We start from the raw sequence: 8088 nt of genomic DNA on the forward strand, positions 1-8088 counted from the left end.
AGCCCACAACCCTGATTTTTGTGTTTATTGTTGTCTCTCATATATTTATAGGCTTGTTACATGTTTATAGCCCTAAACAATGCATTGTTTAGTTTACACGTTTTTCTACTTTCTAGACATAGAATCATCACACACTTTACATTCTTATACAATTTCCATTTTTCACCCCCATGACAGTTATCCATGCTGTCGTGTGTAAATCATTAATTTTCACTGCAGCAAAATACCCATATGTGGAATGAATATAACATAATACATTTATTCATCCTACTGTTGAATGGATGTTTGGTTTATCAATATTTTTTTTCCATTTTCTTTTTTTCTTCCTTTCTTATTAGTTTCTGGTATACAAAGCAACATAATTATTAGACATTTATACCCTTCACAAATGATAAACCCCAAGTTTATTACCCCCTCAGACACCACATATAGCTGTTACAGTACCACTGACTATATTTCTTATTCTGTGTTTTACATTCCATGATCATCCACTTACATCACTGAAAGTTCGAGAACTTAATTGTCCGACCTTATGTGTGTGTGTGTGTATGTGTGTGTGTATACATACAGAGGGTGCCAAAAAATGTATACACATTTTAAGAAAGGAAAACTGTAATACTCAATATATACCAATAATAAAAAATGAATACAAGTCATGTTTGATTTCTGCAGTTACTAGAGGCGCTCAAAGTGGTTACCATCAGCATCCAGACACTTCTGATTACAGCCAACTACTGCTTGACCAACATTGACCAAAGTGTCCTCTTGTATACATTTTTCTGGACCCCTGATATATCTATATCTATATCTATATCTATATCTATATCTATATCTATATCTATCTATCTATATGCACACACACACATATATATATATATACACATATATATGTATATATATGTGTGTGCATATATATATATATATATAATTTGTATTTGACATTCAATATTATTCTACTTTTGCTTCAGGTGTATAGTGCAGTGGTCAGGCATCTGATCACTTCACAATCTATGAAGTGATGCCAAAATAAGTCCAGTGCCCATCTTGCACCCTACATAATATTTACACATTATTGATTATATACCCAAACTGTATTTCATACCCCCATAACTATATTGTGACTACTAATTTGTACTTTCTAATCTCTTCACATTCCCCCCAATCTCCACCCCTCCCATCTAGCAACCATCAGTTTTTCTTTGTATCCCTGAATCTATTTCTGTTTTGTTTGCTCATTTATTCTGTTCTCTATATCCCACATGTAAGTGAGATTATATGGTATTTGTCTTTTTCAGTCTGACTTATTTCACTTAGCATAATATTCTCTAGGTCCATTTATGTTGTTGCAAATGGTAAGATTTCTATGTTTTTTACAGCAGAGTAATGCTCCATTGTATAAATGCACCACAATTTCTTTATCCAGTCATCTATTGATGGGCATTTTGGTTGTTTCCATATCTTGGCTATTGTGAATAGTGCTGCAAAAAACATAGGGGTGCATATATTTTTCAAATTAGTGTTTAGGATTTCTTTGGATAAACAGCCAGTTCGTTTTCTATTTTAAATAGCCCTACTTCCACATCTGTGTAAGAGGTTTTTTTATTTTTATTTGTTTTAATTAATTAATTGATTTTTTAGAGCAGATTTTTTTTAACTGTGCCATGGAACTTTTTGAAGCCTACTGGGTTTCTATTCAGAATAAGTTTTTAAATGCACAAAATAGAATTGTAGGATTATAAAAGAAATCAATTCTATTGAAACACAGTTATAAAAACATTAATGAATTTGTTATATGGTCATACCTCGTTTTATTGTTCTTCACTTTATTTTGCTTCACAGATGTTGCATTGTGTACAAATTGAAAGCAAGACACTCTACAAGCAAAATGATTACAACTCACTTTATTTCAATACTCACTTTATTGTGGTGGTCTGGAACTAAACCCACAATATCACCTAGGCAAGCCTGTATAGCATTAAATGTCTTTATTAATGCATTAAATAAAAATATCTTGAGGTAGTTCTAATTATCTGCCAGTTTTGAAGTTGTGATGAGTATAAAACATATTTATACCCAGTTATCTAACATAGATGCAATTTGATATTAAAATATACCTGTTTTTTTCCTTTTTTTTCTTTTTGGTGACAAAGTCATGGATACTTCTCATACTACTGTGATTTGTTGTATACATTTATAAAAAGAAGGAATTGCTAAATTTTATTTAAGGATAACTGGAAATAAAAGAGTAATTTTTCCCATCCAAGTTTACATGATCCTTTACTTTTTTATCCATGGATCTCAGCATAGGAAAGTTTTATTATAGGGTATATTCTTTGGACAAGAATAGTTTTATTGTAGGTTATGGGCATCTTAAATGAGTTTTCCATGTTGTTGCACCAATTTATATACCTACCAGCATTGTTTCAGTTCCGATTGATCTATACTTTTGTCGGCATTGGTAAGAACAGATTTCTTAATTTTGCTAATCTCGGTAGTATGAACTATTTCATTATATGTATTTATATTTAGCAATCTTCTGCTTACTACTGAGATTGAGTATATTTTCATGTAATTATTGGTCATTTGGGTTTCTTTCTGCATAAAAGCCTGTTAAACTTTGTTACATATTTTTTCAACTAGCTTCATCTTTTTCTTTATTCAAAGGAGTTCTTTATAGATACTTTGGATGCAATCTTTGTTGGTTATAAATGTTGTAAATACCCTGTTGTATTTTCTGCCTTGTCTTTTTTTCCCTCTATGCATTGTATTTTGAACAGATGTCCTTAATTTTAATGTGACTGAATTAACTTTTTATTTATTCATGAGCAAATTTTCCATGTTTCAAAAATCTTTACTTTCCACATAAGCCCCCCCCCAATTCTTCTCTATTGTTTTAAAATGTCTTGTACTTTAGAATTATGAATATTTTATAGTGTAAAACTCATTTTGGTACATCATGCATCATAGAGTTCCAATTCATGTTTTTCACATGTTTAGTCAATATTTCCAACAATTGTTTTCTTGAAATCTGATTTTCTTTCACACTGATCTTAATGGCATTTTCATAAAATATTTCCATTAATTGGTAGATTTGTTTCTAAGATCTCTGTTGTATTATTTTGGCTAACTTATCTATGCCTGCAGAACACCACAAAGTCTTATTGTATCTTTTTAAAACTAAATTAATTGGAGTGATACCGATTATTAAAATTATAAAAGCTTTGGGCCGGCCAAGTGGCACGATGGTTAAGAACTGGCTTGGGATGCCAGAGGGCCCCGGTTCGGATCCCACATATGAGGGCCAGTGACACTGCCCTCTACAGCTAAGAGGCTGAACAACAGCTCAACTTGGAGCTGGGCTGCCATGAGTCACTGGCGGCGGCGTAGGCTGCAGCCCCTGTGGCAGTGGGTTGCCATGGGCTACCGTGTGTAGCCAGCAGCCAGGGTGAGCAGCCAGCAGCCGCAGTGAGTGGCCATCCAGAAGCCGGTGACTGATCTGCCTCACCCGGGAAGAGCGCAATGATGGTGCCAACTTGGGCCAGTGAAGCAATGTCCTCCACAACTAGACTGAAGAACAAAATGACAGCAACTTGTCTGTTCCCCTTCCCCCAGTTCCCCAGCACTGTTCCCACCCCCCCAATTCCCCAATAAAATTCTTAAAAGAAATTATCAAAGCTTCAACTGTACAGTTCTATATACATCATCTATGTATTGCACTGTGTGTTCACCACCAAAAGTCAGTTCTTCTTTCATCAAAATATATTCAATCCTTTTTCCCCTTTTCTATCACTGCCTCTCGCTCCTTACACTCTGGTAGCCACCAAACTATTGTCTGTGTCTATGAGATTTTGTTTCTTTATTTGTTTCTTTATGGATAATTGTTTTCAGATATTTTCGGTAGATACCCAGAAGAGGGATAGGTGGGTTATATGATAATTCTATTCTTATTGTTTTGAAGAACCTCCATACTGTTTCCCATAGTTGTTGTAGCAATCTACATTCCCACCAACAATGTATGAGGATTCTTTTTTCTCCACAACCTCTCTAACACATTTTATTACTTGTCCTCTTGATAAGAGCCATTCTAACGTGTGTGAGGTAATATCTCATTGTGGATTTGATTGTCATGAACGATTTTTCATATATCTGTTAGCCATTTGTATGTCTTCTGGGGTGAAGTGTTTGCTTGGGTCCTCTGCATATATATTAATTGGATATATTTTTAGTTGTACAGTTCTTTTTCAATAAAAATTTATTGGGGTGATACTGGTTAGTAAAATTGCATAGGTTTCAAGTGTACAATTCTGTAATACATCGTCTGTATATCACATAGTGTGTTCACCACCCAGAGTCAGTTCTCCTTCCATCACCATATATTTGATCACATTTACCTTCTTCTACCACTCCACTACCACCTTTCCCTCTGGTAACCAGTAAACTATTGTGTCTATGAGTTTTTGTTTTGTTATTTGTTTGTCTTGTTCCTTTGGTGCTTTTAGTTTTACATTCCACATATCAGTGAAATCATATAATTCTCAACTTTTTCTGTCCGACTTATTTCCCTTAGCATAATAATCTCAAGGTCCACCCACATTGTCACAAATGGAAATATTTCACCCTTTTTTATGGCAGAGTAGTATTCCATTGTGTATATATACCAAATCTTCTTTGTTCAATCATCTATCGAAGGACACTTTGGTTGTTTCCATGTCTTGGCCATGGTAAATAAAGCTGCAATGAACATCAGAGCATATATATCTTGACAGATAAATGTTTTCAGAGTGTTTGGGGTACATAATCGGTAGTGTGTGTATGTGTGTGTGTGTGTGTGTGTATGTGTGTTATCTTTTCCAGGTTTTTGTATCAGGGTAATGTTGGCCTCATAAAATGAGTTAGGAAGTATTGTCTCTTATTAAATTTTTTAGAAGAGTTTAGACAAAACGGGTATTAAATCCTCTTTGAATATTTGGTAGAATTCACTAGTGAAGCCATCTTGTCCTCAACATTTGCTTTGGGAAGGTTTTGGATGATTGTTTTAAAATCCTTGCTATTGAACAGTCTGTTTGAAATTTCCCATTCTTAGTGATTCAATCTAGGAAAGCTATATGTTTCTTAAAATTTGTCCATTTCTTCTAGGTCATTGGATTTGATGGCATGTAGTCCTTCATATTATTCTCATATGATCTTTTGTATTACTGTGGTATCCATGGTAACTTCTCAGTGATTTCTGATTTTGCTTATTTATGTCTTTTCTGTTTTTTCCTTAGTGAGTCTAGCCAAGGCTTTGTCAATTTTGTTAATCTTTTCAGAGAACCAGCTGTTTGTTGCATTAGTTTTTTTTTTTCTGTTGTCTTTTTGTTCTCTATTTCATTTATTTCTGATCTATTTTTTATTATTTCCCACCTTCTGCTGTCTTTAGGTTTCATTTGTTCTTCTTTTTCTAGTTTTCTCAGATGTAATGTTAGGTTGCTTATTTGTGGTTTTTCTTCTTTCTTGAGATAGATGTGTAATGATAAAATTTTTCTCTTTATATTGCTTTCACTGCATACCAATAATTGTGATAAGATGTATTTTCGTTCTCATTTTGTTCTAGGTATCTTTTGATAGTCCCTTTTTTCTTCTTTTACCCAGTCGTTCTCTAATAGTGTGTTGTTTAATCTGCACATATTTGTGAATTTTCCTCCTTTCTTTTCACAGTTGATATCCAGTTTCAAAGCCTTGTGGTTGGAGAATATGCTTGGTCTTGTTTCAATCATCTTAAATTGCTGAGGCTAGTTTTGTGTCCCAACATATGATCTATCCTTGAGAATGGTCCATGTACACTAGAAAAGAATGTATAATCTAGTGTTCTAGAGTTTGAAGTGCTCTGTAAATGTCAGTTATGTCCATTTAGTCTAATGTGTCATTTAATGCTGATATTTCCTTATACTGATTTTCTGTTTGATGATTTGTCCATAGCTGTCAATGACATATTTAGTTCTCCTAATATAATTGTGTTTTGGTCATTTTCTCCCTTTAGATCTGTTAGTAGTTGCTTTGTATATTTTGGTGCTCCCTGATTGGGAGCATATATATTGATAGAAGTTACATCTTCTTGTTGTATCTTTATCATCATGCAATTTCCATCTTTGTCTCTTGTTACCATTTTTACCCTGAAGTCTGTTTCATCAGATAGAAGTATGGCTACACCCACTTTTCTCTAGATTCCATTTGCTGGAAATATCGTTTTCCACACATTCACTTTGTTTCTATGTTTTTCCTTGCAGCTGAGATGTTTCCCTGGAGGCAGCATGTGGTTGGGTTTTGTGTTTCGATCCAATCTGCTACTGTGTGCCTTTTACTGGTGAGTTCAGTGTGTTTATATGTAGTGCAATTATTGATATATAGCCATTTTATCTTTTGTTTTCTGGTAGCTTAGTGTCCTCATTGTTTCTTTGCTTTTTGTTTCTCTCTGTTATTTCAGTTTGGTGGTAATCTATGATTTTCTCCCTGTATTTCCTCTTTATTATGTTATGTGTCTCAGCTCTGGATATTTTTTTGAGTGGTTACCATTAAGTTTATGTAAAACAAAGCTTCATACATAAAGTAATCCTTTTACTTCAGCATGCTTCTTGTCTCCATTCCCTTTGCAAATTCAGACCTTTACTCTCTCCCTATTTATGTTTTTGTTGTTAAAAATTATTCCGATTTACACTTTGTGTTGATTTTTGAGTTGCAGTAGCAAGTTGTCTATTTCTTCTGTTTTTCTTTTTTTATATTTTTTATGTTCTTTACCCTGTATGTTATGTTTAAGTGTATAGCACCTTATTTTGTGTAGGGGTTGCCATTTCCTGCTTCTGTCTGTCTGTTAGTAATCTTGCTCATGGTTGTGTATTTTTTTGACTTTTTGTGTCAGTTCAAGTAACCTCCTTCATTATTTCTTGTAATGCAGGCCATGTTTTGGAAAATTCTTTCAGCTTCTGTATATCTGAAAATGTTTTATTCCTCCTTCATATCTAAAGGCTATCTTTGCTGGGTATATTATCCTTGACTGGTAATTTCCTTTTTTCAGTAGTTTGAATATTTGATTCCAGTTCCACATGGTTTGTAGATTTTCTGCTGAAAAATCTGATGTTAATCTAATGGGCTTTCCTTTATAGGTTTCTTCATCTTTTCCATGTCTGCCTTGAAAATTCTTTCATTGTCATTAATTTTTGACAGCTTCAATATAATGTGCCCTGGAGGAGGCCTTTTGTGATTGTGGTAATTAAATGTTTTGTTTGCTTCTTGAATTCAATGATCCAGTTCTTTCCATAGGTTTCGGAAGTTCTTGTTGACTTTTTTCTTAATTGTTTGAATAGATATTCTGTTCCCTTCTCCCTTTTTTCTCCTTCATGTATACCCTTTATTCTTATATTGCTCTTTCTGATGGAGTTAGATAGTTCTTGTAGAGTTATTTCAAAAAATATGGAACACTTCACGAATTTGCCTGTCATCCTTGTGCAAAGATCGTGCTAATCTTCTCTGTCTCATTCCAATTTTAGTGTATGTCATGCTGAAGTGAGCTCTATTGAATCCTTATGATAATAATAAAAAATTTTTGAATATTTTCATTATTTGCAATATCTTATTCTTAGCCTTTTGATTATGCACATACATTTCGAATTAGCTTGTCAATATCAGCACCCAAACAATATCAACAACACTAACAACAAAAAAACTTCTGAGTCATAGATTATTATTGCATTCAATCTATAGACCAATTTGCAGAGAATCAACATCTTTAAAATATTGAGACTTCTAATTTAGAACAAAGAATATCTCTTCTTTTATTTGGGCCTTTATTAATGTTTTATAATAAAGTTGTATTCTTTTCTCCATAAGATTTTTCACCTCTTTTGTAAGATTTGTCACCTCTTTTGTAAGATTTGTCTCTTGATACTTTATATTTTTGTTACTATTTACTGTATTTTTTATGTATATTCTGTTTCATGATAGTATATAGGAATTTAACTTTTTATATACTGATTTTTAATATATCAGACTTGCTCAATCTTTGTGAATTTTAATGAATTTTAGTGTTTTTTATTTTTAAAGTAAATCATAATA

Source organism: Hipposideros armiger, unplaced genomic scaffold (genome assembly GCF_001890085.2).
Source record: "Hipposideros armiger isolate ML-2016 unplaced genomic scaffold, ASM189008v1 scaffold_545, whole genome shotgun sequence".
In the NCBI taxonomy this organism is placed as follows: domain Eukaryota; kingdom Metazoa; phylum Chordata; class Mammalia; order Chiroptera; family Hipposideridae; genus Hipposideros; species Hipposideros armiger.